Source organism: Bacillus rossius, chromosome 5, assembly GCF_032445375.1.
Source record: "Bacillus rossius redtenbacheri isolate Brsri chromosome 5, Brsri_v3, whole genome shotgun sequence".
Taxonomy (NCBI): Eukaryota; Metazoa; Arthropoda; class Insecta; order Phasmatodea; family Bacillidae; genus Bacillus; species Bacillus rossius.
Genome location: NC_086333.1, coordinates 42760838 through 42775121, shown reverse-complemented (window position 1 = coordinate 42775121; position 14284 = coordinate 42760838).

The following is a 14284-nucleotide window of genomic DNA, read 5'->3' as shown; positions in this document are numbered from 1 at the left end:
AAAGCTGAAATCTTGAGGTAAAAATCAACTAAGTTGAAAATTAAAGACATCTCATCCAATTGTGACATCTCGTCCAAATGAAATTCCATAAATTTGCGGCCAGATATTTATCTCAGTAATCCACCAAACTAAAGGTATTATCGTTTACTGCTGTGGTACTAGCTGTTGATAAATTGCGTAATCTTGCAAATATTTAAACGCACGTTTAAAATAATTATATTTGGGTCCAAACCAATTTGACGCGACAGGACTAGTTCAAAATATTCAGGAAAAAACTTTTCAGTTAAAAATACTACTTGTAGCTTCGACATAATAATTTATCTCAGCTGAATATACGTTTCGTCACTTACATGTCAATATTATCTCATAATATTATAAATACTGTCCTTAAAATGAAATTAAAATTTTCAGTTCCAATTATTTTTTTTCTTTTCCAAAACTCAGGCACGGCAAGCACCTACAAATTGCTCACTTAAAATTACTCACTCCACAACGATCTGCAACGCGAGGACTGGCATAAAGAGCACCGGACAGATACCATAGCTGAAACTGCTTCCACGTGGATCAAAACACATGCTTGCGGATCTCATTCGTCTATTTTGATACCCGCGTTGTTCTTTATTTTTGTTTCACTCAGCATAGCACGGGTTTTAACCCCGACAGCAACTTCGCCTATTTATTCAATTCAACTCGCAATTACAGTCACCTAAACTCCTTTGTTATTAAGAACTGCAAGCCCATAATTAGTACATGTGACTCATTCTGTAGGGATAGGGGGCGGAAGTCCGTCGTCTGTAATCAAGAGCGTAAACAGAATTTCATTTGGGGGGGTTGGGGAATAACATAATCAATTTGCCCGCTATTTGCTTTCAAATTATTTACTTTTGTTTGTAGGAATGATTTTTTTTTTTTAGGATTTCGTGGGGGTGGGGGGAGGGAGGAAGTTGATATATTCATATCTCTCTTCCCCCCCCCCCCCCTCCCAAACCCTTCTCCATGCGTACGCCCCTGAGAGGCACGTTTTTCATCGGAGTTCAAAGATGTGGCCGTATGTTTTACTACCGAAAATAATCACTAAAAATGTACCTTTTCTTAATTTTTTTAAATGGCGTTTCCTCATCAGGCAGGAAAACATTGTTTCCAAAACACGGTGTCTTGACATAGTCTGTAAATTTCTCATGTTATCTTGTAAACGACATGTGGGGATAAGAGGAGAAAAATGTGTTTTTGTTATTAACTTCGCATGGAAATGACGAATGGTCTTCGAGAAAGGAAAAAAAAAACTTTTATCAGACAGAGCGCTACACGCAAATGCTCCGAAGCAGGTAGTGATGGCGTCATAACTTACAAGGAGGCGTCTGTAGTTGCCCAAGTAATTTCCAGCGTATTTTGCATGATTGGTTTGAGGGTAATTAACAACGTAACTTACTTTTGAAATAAATTATTTGTTTTCTTTTTTTTTTTTTTTTTCGCCTCCCTTCTGGTTGTGTAATCTTTCGCCGAATGTCAGAATTAACACACGTGGAACAGCTTGTTAATCCAGAGCGGTCACGGCTGGTTGTGCCCCGGCCGGTGATTAAGTTAAATGATACGCAATTACGGATAAGGCTGATATACCGAGCCCTGCTCCCCGGCGCGAAACTGCACTGCGCAGTGTTCGAAGAGCGACCACCTGTTCCTCGGGAGTACACGCAGTTTTGTTTCCCACGGAACGAAAACAAGTTTCCAAACGAGTTTGGGTTTGACATTTCATTACAGCGTGCCTATGCGGTAAACATCATCATTGAAGAACTTTCAACAAAGCTCACCTCATAGTTGTTCTCGTGTTATTAAAGACGGCATGTCAGTATTGGAGATATGTATTAGATTATTAACAGTCGTGTTCTACTTAGCAAGCTATAAATAAACTGTAGTGTCACATGTCTACCCTACCGATATAAAAAATATAAATGTCTGTATGTTTGTCAATACATACATGAACGGACATGAATATAATTTAAAACTTAGGCAGTTAGCCCATATACTGGATTAACATGCAGGTTTCATAAAATTACGAACTTTTACCCCTAATGGAGTGAATAATGAGGTTAATTCGTTTTTATAATAAAAATTAATAATATTACAAAAATTCTGACATAACTTATTTTTTTTGGTACTAAACATATTTGTATGTAATTAGGGGAAAATTAGCCCATATAGTAGATTAACACATATGTTTATCATTAAGACATTTATATTCTAAGATGGTGAAGATGGGTTACGCTTGGTTCTATAAAACAATTATCATATAACAGAACCTACTCTGTGGAAATAAAAAATATCTCATAATGAATTACATACATAAAGAATAACGTCATTTATATTTTCTATTACATATAATTATTATTTTTAATTTGAATTCAAAGGGAGTAAAAGAGCGTTAGTTTAGTTTTATAATATGTCTCCGAAGATTCGGGAGGTAAGTTGATGGACATGAAAAAAATACACGCAAAAACTACTAAGTGCTTTGTATCACTTTACAAATTCCACACCTAAAGGAATGAAAAGAAAGTTTGTTTTTATAACACAAAAAATATCTCCGAATCGAATCAAACTAACAGGAATTCACTCATCAAATGAAACTCTGAATACAATTGCATGTCTCATATCGAGAGAAAATAAACATGCAAAGATGGTTTACTCAGAAATTACCAGAAAACCACGGAGAAAATACAGAAGTCTTGAATGTTTCATTTAGACGATTAATATATATATATATATTGTATAGCATAATACATTAAAAAATATGCTTAGCATACACATAACTGTTACAAAAAAAAAGTGCACATGCATAAAATGTATAGACATATGCTAAGCATATTCTAATATAACAAATGCAAGCATAGGTATTGTTTCGAGTATAATGTGGGGTAAATGGGTTCGTAAGGGATAGCCCAATTAAGTTTTGATACAGTTTTATTAATTACTAATATTTACATTACTAATAAATAATTGTACTCATAAAATGTCCGATCACCAGTCACTGGCACTTAAAAATGTTTATTCGCAATCACTCAATGTCTGTCAAGTTCTACAGTTCACACTCCTCACTGGAGCTAGGCTCAGCAGTGGTTCGCCCTTTACCTCGCGTCTGTCTACACACAGAATCTCGCGTCACGCTTGAGGGGTGTCTCTCACCCTCTTCGCTGATTTCGCAGTTCCCTTCACTCGCGGAACTCTTGGAACTCTCGGAACCCGCCGCGTGATTCCCGTGGGGGCCTGCGTCGCTGCTTACGTACCTGAGCGCCCTTCTCGAACCAACGAGAGCCGCAGTCACGAGTCGCGTCATCCTGGGCCGATCCGACGCCCGAAACATCGAGAAAGGCGGCGTTTATTCACGCCACTCCGCGCAGCGGCCTCAAGAAACCCACAGAATTCCAAGGCCGCTTAAAGAGTCAGTGACAATAGTCCATGTAGGAAAGGAGAGCGGGGAGTGGAGGGGGATGGCTATCCAGACCCTTGTAATCCGGCCTGGCACGTGTGGCAAGCGTGACGTCAGCGCCCGTGCAGGGCCACTGGTCAGACTCGCTGGAAGGGTCGTTCAGTTGCCTTGCCTCCTAGCACGCATGTAACACTGCCCCTTCCTTAAACCTGTTCGTCACGAACAGGTAACACATCCCTTCTGGCATATTCCCTCAATCGGTCCAGATATACCACTTTCATCCATCCCTTATTTTCTCTCTGGATGCGGTAGACCACATCATTTAGTCGCTTTAAGACTTAATACGGGCTTTCGCACGCTGCTTGAAGCTTAGGGAACTTTCCATTCATTCGTTGCGGGTTGTACAGTCACACCAAATCGCCCTCCGGAAATCCAGTTGAGTTAGCCTTCAGGTCGTACCTCATTTCATTCGATTCATCGCTAATCGAAGATTTTTGCGGGCTTCTTCATGAATAAGCACCATTCGTTCCTCTAGACAATTCACGTAATCAGTGGTGCTGGTCGGCTTCCTGAGAGGACGACCGAACTTTGAAGTCACAGGGCAGCCTCAACTCCTGTCCAAACACAATACTCTCAGGGGTCTGCTCAGTGGAGTCATGGATGGCAGACCTATATGCCATCAGGGACAAATATATGTGTTGATCCCAATTCTGCTGATGCTCGGCCACAACTTTGGCAAGGTATTCCTTGAGAGTTCTGTTGAACCTCTCTACATTTCCATCGGACTGAGGATGTATATCTGTAGTCCTGGGTTTATTTATTCCTAGCAACCGACACACCTCCTAAAATATTGTCGTCTCGAAATTGCGGCATTGGTCTGAGTGGAGCTCCATTGGTAAACCATATCTGCAAATGAAGTTGTTGACTATTGCATCCGCTAACGGTAGTGGTTTCTTGGTTAGGAAGTGCGTACGCCTCTGGCCATTTACTGAAGTAATCCATTGCTACCAGAATATACCGGTTACCAGCTTTAGTCTTGGGAAATGGTCCAGCGATGTTGAGATACTGATATTGGACACTGGAAAACTATGGGTTTATATACATGTTACAGCTCCTCTCCTTGCACAGCCAGTGGCAGGCAAGGGCTATCCTGATTGGCCGCGCTCAAAAGGGGTGATATTATTGGCAACTGAGTTCTGTAGTAATTTTTTTTTAAATTAAAGGTATGAATTAATGATTAATTCAATGCTTTATTGACTTATAATATTGCTATTGCTGACAATAAATGCTGATTCCTTAAGTTTTCTTTTATATGTGTTGAAAAATGCTTTAATTCTGTCCTGAGCTAGTCTCCTGGTCCATGCTCCATCAGGGGGTCTCCGCCACAGCATGCCAGCGCCATTGCTGTGATTAGTGATAGTCTCCACTGCACCCTCCAGAGGTCCTTGTGAATTTTAATTAATAAAGTGTTTAATATAAACACATATACTGTGTTTTTTATTTCCTAATGAACCATTTTTTTCTGGTAAAACGTGTTATCGGCTTCTGACTTCTGAATGTTTATTATTTATTTATTTATTTAGCATGGGCTCTGCGAGACCTGCGTGGACCGGCGGGAAGCCTACATTTCACGTAGTTTCGGTTCCCTGCAAGAATTTCCGAAGACTTCCGAAGATTTGCGTTTTGGTATTAACGCCACTTCAGCCGCTAAATCAGAAGTTTCCAATGAAAACAAGCAAAGTTGCACGAACATGGTAGGGAACCGAAACTATGTGAGTTGAAGGCTACCGTGGGCCGGCACTCGCTGCTGCGGTCGTAAACACACTCGCTTGCAACTGGGCGGCGGGAGAGGGGCTGGCAGTTTGTAAACACTTTCACTCTTGCTGAAGCGACCTCTGTCTGCTTTCAGCCTCGTATACGCCCGACCAACAGGACTGACGTGTGACAGCAATTTAAAAATGGTCGCAGTGACATTACTTAACCTCTGCGAAGTCTCTTGGTATACATAGGTACCACACTTGGCCCCACAGCAGGAAGAAGAATTAGTTTCAGAATGGCGGTTGATGAGTGGGGCACTCGATGGTGACGGCTGTAACGTTCAGGAGTGTATTAACTGCGTGATCATGTCACCGAGGTTAAGGTCAAGGTCATCCGGCCAGTAGTAGTAGATGTCCTTAACATCTCCTCTATTTTTTTCTTATAATTAGCATATTGCCTCCTCACTCCCACAAACCACCATATTTCAACTACTTAGAACATTGGTAATATTTTTTGAGAATTTTCCAATTCGAGACAAGTCACATTACCATAGATAGTAAAAATGTTCGTCCCACATCGATGCGGAAACATAAAACTGGGAACTGAACACGGAACTGAAAGATATTTACGTATCCCTATCCGTCTGCCATTTCTACAATGCAAGGAAACTTAAACAAATGGCAACCAGTGAGATTGAATTTCACGGTTATTAAAAATTAATTTAATTGAAAATGTTTTGAAATGTGAGAACATAAAACTATCATAATATGTATATATATATAAAAAAATTAAAATAAACCACGAAGTAATGATAGACCGAAAGAATTCTTATATTTGAGAATTTTTTTACTATATATACTATATTATAGTATATATTATATATAGGGTAAACAAACATAGATACCACCGCGGTCAGATAGGCCCACTTGGCTTATATTGGTCGCACGGAGTATCGTGTACGGAAGATTCAAGCATTGCCGAGCTAATCCGTTCGGGTCCGTACGTGCCATTGCAGATACTCCTTTCCGTTATATCCGTCTCCGTTCGTGTGCCCCGTCTACGCTTCCGTGCCATTGTAGAACAGGCCTAAGCAAGAATAACCGAAAAGCAGTTTCGCATCCCGGGCATTTCTTTGTCGTGTTGAGTGGTGTATCGTAGAAAGCTGGATAAATGCCCGGCGGCTGTGTATTAATGGCTGACTGTCCTGCCGGGTCAACAGCATTTCACTCGCGGAGAGCGAATTACGTAACTTCGTAATCGTGCCAAATCGCCTACTTCCCCTCACGTGACATAATTTTCATGAAAACAAAAAAGTTCTGAAAAAATGTCATATCCATCATCTTCATTGATAATTTTTGTAGCAGTAACAAGCATATATCGTTTTCCATAATCTAATACAACACAAAAATCTACGGTAATAACATGCGGGAAATGGGTTATGGAATGTATTATAATCATTTGGGGGGGGGGGGAAAGGGGGCTAATAGGAACTGAAGAAAGTCATATTGGTTTTAAATTTTTGTTAAAGCTGTTGTTTGGTATTTAAAATTTACCTTCGATAATGTAGAGATTGCTCATTAAAAGATTTTCAAATATTACATTCTGCATACTGACGAAAAGGACTTCATAGGTAAAAATATTTGAAGTAACCAGTCACTATTAAGTTCAAGCATTTATTTAATTGTATGCCATGCTCCAACGAAGCCAAATTTATTAAATAATAAGGTGTTTTGGCCTAAAAGCTGTCGGTTTCTGTCTCACTCCCTTAATAAAATTCAACAGCTATGATACGCACGGTATTATAATCTAACCTGAATATCGACAGCCACTGCATTACTATTCGTGCATAGCGCAATCCCGGTTAGCGGTCAGTAAGGTTAAATGACTTCAAGGCTAATATTGCCTCTTTTTCTTTAGGTTTTAGTTGTTCGTGGGTGACGTGGCTCCAAATTTATAGGAAATCGTTTGGTCGATGGCTCCATACACCCCTACGAATATTGCGTACCGGATTTTTCGTCCGTTGATGAAAACTTTCGTTTTGATAAATCTTTAGTCAAATATTCTACGTTAAAATCTAAACAAAAAAATAAACTTAACTATATAGAAAAGTTTAAAAATTATTGAATGATTATTGTGATCAGTCAACTTTACAAATCTTTACTGGAAAAACAGTTTTGTGATCACAAAAAAAAAGCTATACATTTTGACAAAATACGGCATAAAAATATTTTTTGTGGCGATAGCAAATTATTGTATTTGTAGTTTACAAGAAGCAGTTTATAAGTGACCTATGGTTGCCAATAACAAATGTTTTTTTGTTGTTGTTGAAACTAACAAATAATTTTGTAATCATTTCAAAATATGTTGTAGTGACCACGTTATTTTTCCACTGTTGGCCTTTTTTGAATGACACGTTTTCTACTAAAAATCTACAACGCCATTTGGCGACTGGGTCTACCGTTTGCCTGAAACTGAAAGGGATGTAACCTGGTTAACTTACTAGCATGAAAACTTCGATTGATCCCTGCTCTCAGTTGCACAGAATTTAACTTATACAGCAAGCAGCCTAGCTTTACACAGAATTAACATTTGACAACATATTAAAACAAGTACCTTAATATTTTAATACCTTACTAACTGAAATAAAACCTTCAACAAGATTTCCAAAGTGCCGAACATGATTTGTAATGCACTTATCGAAGCTTCGCGATCCCAAGACGTCTCTATGCAGTTGAAAATATAACCTTTAATGTATTCTATAGAGATATTTGTCTGCTTTGCAAACGCACATATTCCTGACAAACCTATTCACGCAGGATAAGTATCATGTATGTAAATAAATAATTATTTAATGTCAAAATTAGGTTTTTAAGTTTTCAAAGGAAATTTTGTAATGAATTTCTGCATTCTTAAAGGAAAATAATCCCTGAATTTATTCTCAAGGTTTCAGGACGCGGGTCATTTTAAATTATCCACGCAAAATTATAATGATTTTGGAGAAAATTAAAGATTATGATCTCACTATCATATCAGAATAGCATGTCGGGCGGAATCTTACCTGTAAGTGGACAACCTATACATCGTTAGAGCACGGTGAAAAAAAAAACGCGATGGATGAAACTTTATTATTTAATTACATCCAGGGGAGGGGGTTGTAAGAGAGTGGGGGGAAAGGGGTTTATCAGTGGCGGCTCCAACGAGTAAGCCGGGTAGGCCTGTGCCTACCCAACACTTCCAAATTTGAAAATTGGAAACAAGACTTTTTATAAGAATACACAATTCATATTAAACTTTAGATTTATTTTGAAAAGGGCAGTTGGCAATGAAATGAAACTATACATTTGCCTGCAGATTTGTAACATTTTACTTTAACACACGAATTGTATCGTAATATTCACCTTAAATTAACACAAGTTTAATCCTAACAATGTTGTGACCTTTATAGGTATTAAAGTGTATTTTGTTGACATGCAATCATACGTTTATAACGAATTTTATGATTAATATATTATACGTATTGAACTTCAGAGAGAAATAAATTACCCTCAGAAAGCCACAAAACTTACCATTTTGCATCTGAATTTTAAAAATTCCCCGGATCACCCTCTGAAATGGGGGCAAGACTCCCCGGTAGTGCCCGCACTCCCAAAACTGTGCATGCGCCCCTGCGGTACAGTCCGGGCCTACACAAAAAATAAATCCCGGAGCCGCTCCTGGGGTTTATCATTCCCCGGGCAAACACACAACCCGGCTGGCAGCTAAGTGCATCCCCCCTACTTTCCCCTCTCCCTACTTCACTCCAACGCAGCCGGGAAGTTTGCTTGCAGCCAGACGATGCCGCGGGCTTAATGAAACTGCGTTCCTCTTCTCTTAGTCTCTCCCAACCAACCCCCTCGCACTCCTCTGTCGACAACAAGCTATCTCCTTGCTCTGTTTCTTTCCTCGCCTCCCCCCTTGCCCTTCCCTCTCGCTCTTACCGTACATCTCCCGTGTACTCGCTGGCTTGCCATCTCATCCTGCGGGCAACAACTGCGCCCTCGATCCAGAAGTAGTTTCCACGGAAGACACTGCCTCTCACTCTGCATGTTTCTGTGAACGTGAGTGTGTGTGTGTGAATGGAAGGGATGCACTGTTAAAAAAAAAATTCACTTTTAAATTTCGAAGAGAGCACTGCTACGTTCGTTCTCTGAATGATTTTTGCAGTGGGGAAGCATAATTAAAATTTATTTTTTGCACATACACCATTGCTGGTTACACTCTATGCAATAGATAAACCTCAACTACAGGAACTGAAAAAAGTTGAATGCGAAAACACACAGAAAACAAGCCAAAATCAGCTTACGTTCAAATTTATATGGATGGACTGCACACAGAATTCCTGGAAGGAAACATTTCCGTTAGTAAAGTTTATCCATTGTAACAAGCAATAGCGTATGTACTTGCCAGAAATGTGTAACATCTAATCTCTCATGATGCAAATACACTTATAATGCGAAACTTGGACAATGTATTTAACGTAGTATTATTTAAAATAATGCTGAGCGTGATAAATATAAGAAAATTGTATTTTTAAATACATTTCTGAATCACACTAGTTTCGGCACCCGCTGATAGAATACGCTGCCGGAGAACCTACGTCAACTATAGACTCACACAATTTGCAGACAGAAATTTTAAACTATATAAAGAAACGGCTCCGATAAAAGCGAAAAAGACGAAATAATTCTAAACCCCGGCTTTGGACCTGATTTTCGAAAGAATTGTACTAAAATACTGCCTATCTTGTTAAAAATTCATCAAACAGGTAGTACTATAAAGTTTCCCTTTGGCTTTAAGAACTTTGGTTTCGCACCATCCGCCACAGATGGCAGCACCGTGATTACACATTTCCGTTCCATGCGACTTTGTTCCAATCACACATCAAACAACATTAAATGTCATACGAAGAACACTGTTACATATTTTCCAGGCAGCTTGTAATTTTATGAATATCTTCCTAAATTTACGGATATTAAGTTGACTTACTTTTAACATGAGTTCACAGGAATGATCTTGTACCAAAAAGCTTTAAAAACGTGCCGTTTACCTTGTTTACATCTAAACAACTCGGAATTATGCATGGTTCCTACAAAGATCCATTTTTCCAGAACTACGAACAACAGCTCATTTATGAGGCGAATTCTTCATCGAACACTCCATAGATTTACTGCAGTTCCTAACAGTGAAGAGTAGTTGTAGTCTCGTAGTTTCTACTTTTCCTATTGTCTTCATTAGCTGAGGTAGGAGTTTTCAAACGCACAGTGTTGTTCTCGCTGACGTGAACAATGAACGTGTGATGGCCATTCCGGTCGACTTCCGAACAAAATTCTACTTCCAGCAAAGCCGGAATCATGCCTGTTCCAGCAGCAGTCTAAAGCAGTGACATAGACTATTTGTTTTTCTGCTCACGAAGCCATCATTGGTTTACGACTTGCTGTAAAAACTGTGAAAATCAAAACGTTGTAAACATTGACACGTTCCGTTCATTTGAAACTGATACTTGAACATTTTGCAATCGGGATCTAATGTGAAACAGTGTTTTGAAGCAGAGTATACTAAAGTGCACTAGTCTTGGAACTCGCACAAGGCTATGCTTGATTTTTAAACTTCTGCTATCTTAATGTACCAGCGGCGTCAGCCAGCCAACGCGCCTCGGTGTTCAACATTATTTCCTCAAACATTTTAAAAGTTCACTGCCGCAGTAAAATGTTTTCGGTCACGGCCCATAGAGTATTAAGTTCAGCTTTTCTACGAAGTGATTTGTGCGTAAACACATAACATAAATGTTTAGTAACGAGGTACATTAACCTCCTCATGGTGTTCCTCGGGTAAAGCTAATATCTAGGAAGCATAACAAGCTAAAGTATAGTAAAAAAAATAGCGCAATATAGAGCGGAGAGCATCAGAATTTTTTGCGACAAAACAGCCATTTAAATCACTCGATCCAATTCAGTTGTGTATTAATTAACCCCAGCTATGCGCATTAATGAAGTTACGCTACATCCGTAATTTAAATAAATAAACTTTAACTGTAAACTATACGATTTACTACTTAAGAGGATTCCTCACAGCTTTTTGAAACTGTGTACTGCAGTGTCTCAGACGTTGCTCAATCATCAGCATTATTTCCATATTTAAAAAAATCCAAAACCCAATTATTAGAAAACTAAAGAACCAATGGCACGTGTGGATAAAATGAATTAATTTTATAATCAGTTTTATTCGTTATGAAAGTTTTTCAGAATTTATATTTGAATATTTCACGAATTGGCCCTCATTGTAGTACCTGAGATTTTTGAGAAAGGTTAATATTCCGAAAGCAGTGCACAGTCGAATGATGGACTCAAACATATCGTGATCTATAGCTTTATTTTCTAGGCCTATATGCATGCAATAAGCGGAAACTTTATAGGATTCAAAAAGTTTTCCTTGAAACATAGTTTTGACGTTAATGTTACGTTTATCATCCCAGTTTCACAGTTACAGTTGCGTCGACAGTGAAGGACGTTTTAATTCCAGGGGGATAGGGCCCCGCTGGACCCCTTCCCCCTTCCCCCTTCTTCTAGGAATCAATGTCCACAGACTGCTGGATAACAACTTGTATTGTCAATATGTATGGCCACTAATAAGCCAAAAGTCTTCTCGAGTTCACATAATACTAATGTGACGCCTTATTTCATTAAATATTACCATTTATTATCATTAACAACCATATCTAAGGTAAATTTATTAATAAGCCAGACGGTACAACCTTTAACTTGTTAATGTCCTGGATTTACGTTGGACATGGCTTACTCAAGAGTCCTTAGGTTTGTGACATGGTATTTTTGAATAATAGTAATAAATAATATTTTTATTTTTCAATGTCCAGTTTTTTTTTCTAGCTCAGGGAGAAAATTTTGAAACTACTTACTCAACCTCTGGGTGTGAGACGATTTATATTGTGATTATTATTGATAAAAAAAATATTAATAACTTCAATTCATTTGCGTCAAGAATGCGTATGCTATTACATTATAGTATATAAATTTAACTCTCATTCTAATTAAAAACAAATCATATCTGTACACTTACTTAAAATCCATCCAATCGTCCTATATTGATCAAGCATTATTCACAAAAACAAATTAAATATACATGGCCTTCCAAAAACCTTTCCTTCTTTTTTAAACCATTCTAGTCTCTCTTTTCCATAGAGGTACTTAGCTTATAACACAGCAACAACGATCAAAAAAAAACTAAATGCTGAGAGAAATAATACAAAGATAAAATAAATAAATGAAGTAATCACAAACTGCACAGATATGCAGTAACGACTGTGATGGTGACGTCACAGACTGCCGCTTCTTTGAAAGGAAATGAAAACATACATAACACTTGTACATTCTGGAGATTATTGTTCTGTTTTCAGTTTTCATTCAAACTCCTGGTCAATGTTGGCACTGCCTATTTTTAACTCTATTGCTAAATAACAAAAAAACCTTCATTCTGCGCACCAGCGCCACTTTTAGCACATAACACAGCACAGTTGATGAGTTGATTTGGAACAGCGCACACTTGCGCTTTTCCGTTGTAGAATTTTAACTCGTGGAACCTTGATAGCTGATTAAAGCTGCTTCCACTGCAACGTTCTTGTAGAAGTGACAGGAACACAGGCACCTCGGTAAGTAGATTTACCGAGAGTGCTGAGGCGAGAGATGTGATGGGGTTCGGGCCTGCACTCAACAATAGGCGGGGGTGAGCAGGACCCACTGCAACGACGACCGTCACTCGGACAACATCACGGCCTCTGACGATCCATGACGGTGCCGACCTCGTGAGGATCCGCTCCACCTCCTGAACCAGCAGACTGGTCTGCCGCTACTACGCCCTGCAATGACTGCAGTTGGATGTGGTTCCACCAAGTCGTGTCGCAATGCAGGATTCGCCGGATAATTTCCACTCTTACACACCACACCATCCGTCGTCTTCTCACTATCGCGTCACTTAATAAGTCCCAGCTTTCATTCACTACCTTCGTCGCACACCTAACATAGTGTGTCCAAACCGCAATTAGCCATGCCAATTACACTCTTGACGGTGTAACTTTCTGCTTACATTTAACCTTCGGTACTTCAAGTTGGTCGTACAGTCTGGCTTATACCCTCTAACTTAATAATACTCACTTAAGACTATAAAAATTTGATACTATACTTGCATTACCGATAAATCATAACACTAATATATACCTTAAAATTCACATTAATAATGCGTGAGGATATTTAAAGTATAAAATTACATTTACAGAAAGGTTACTCGTATTTGTTTGTTTAGTACAATGCGAAAATGTGGCTTTCTGCCTTGCTTATCTCCAAACAACTTAAATCAATTACATTAATTGGAAAATCATAATTAAATTCACCTCATCTTACAAATTATTATTTACAATAGCAATTAAAATGTTTTTCATAACAGGCTGGTACGAGATAAAATTTAAAAAAATATATAAACACACATTTTAGTGAACGGCTCACAGCCTGCGACTACATATCTTCCGTGAGTGTGCTTTTTTACACGTACGTTTTTGCGGTCTTCAGTAATAACAATACCTATTCTTACCGCTATTTCAATGTATCTTAAATGCTGTTAAAACATATGGAATCTCATTTATTTCAACCGTATAACCATTTTGCTACAGCAAATTATGACTGTTTTTACCATCTGTTGAGACTCTGCTTCGCATCTCACCAGTGTTATAGTTTCTTAATCTTGTCGATAAAGTTTACCAAATAAAATAGTGAATAAATTCCTCTCTGATATTTATTTTCAGTGGTGAAAAATTAGAACCTATTCTACTAATTTTTTTTTTTCATAATCTATCTTTGAATATAGTGTTACACACGAAAAGAAAGTGTGCTTTCCTAGTTTGCAGTCCTATGAGGACGCCATCCTAATAGCTTTCACAATCCTACTAAAAATTAAGAAGAAAAATAATGGCGTTGTGAAGTGTAACTAAAATTTAAAATTACATGTTATCTTTTAATTTTTTTTTTCATTGTCAAAGAATAATGTATGGAATTTCTAAAC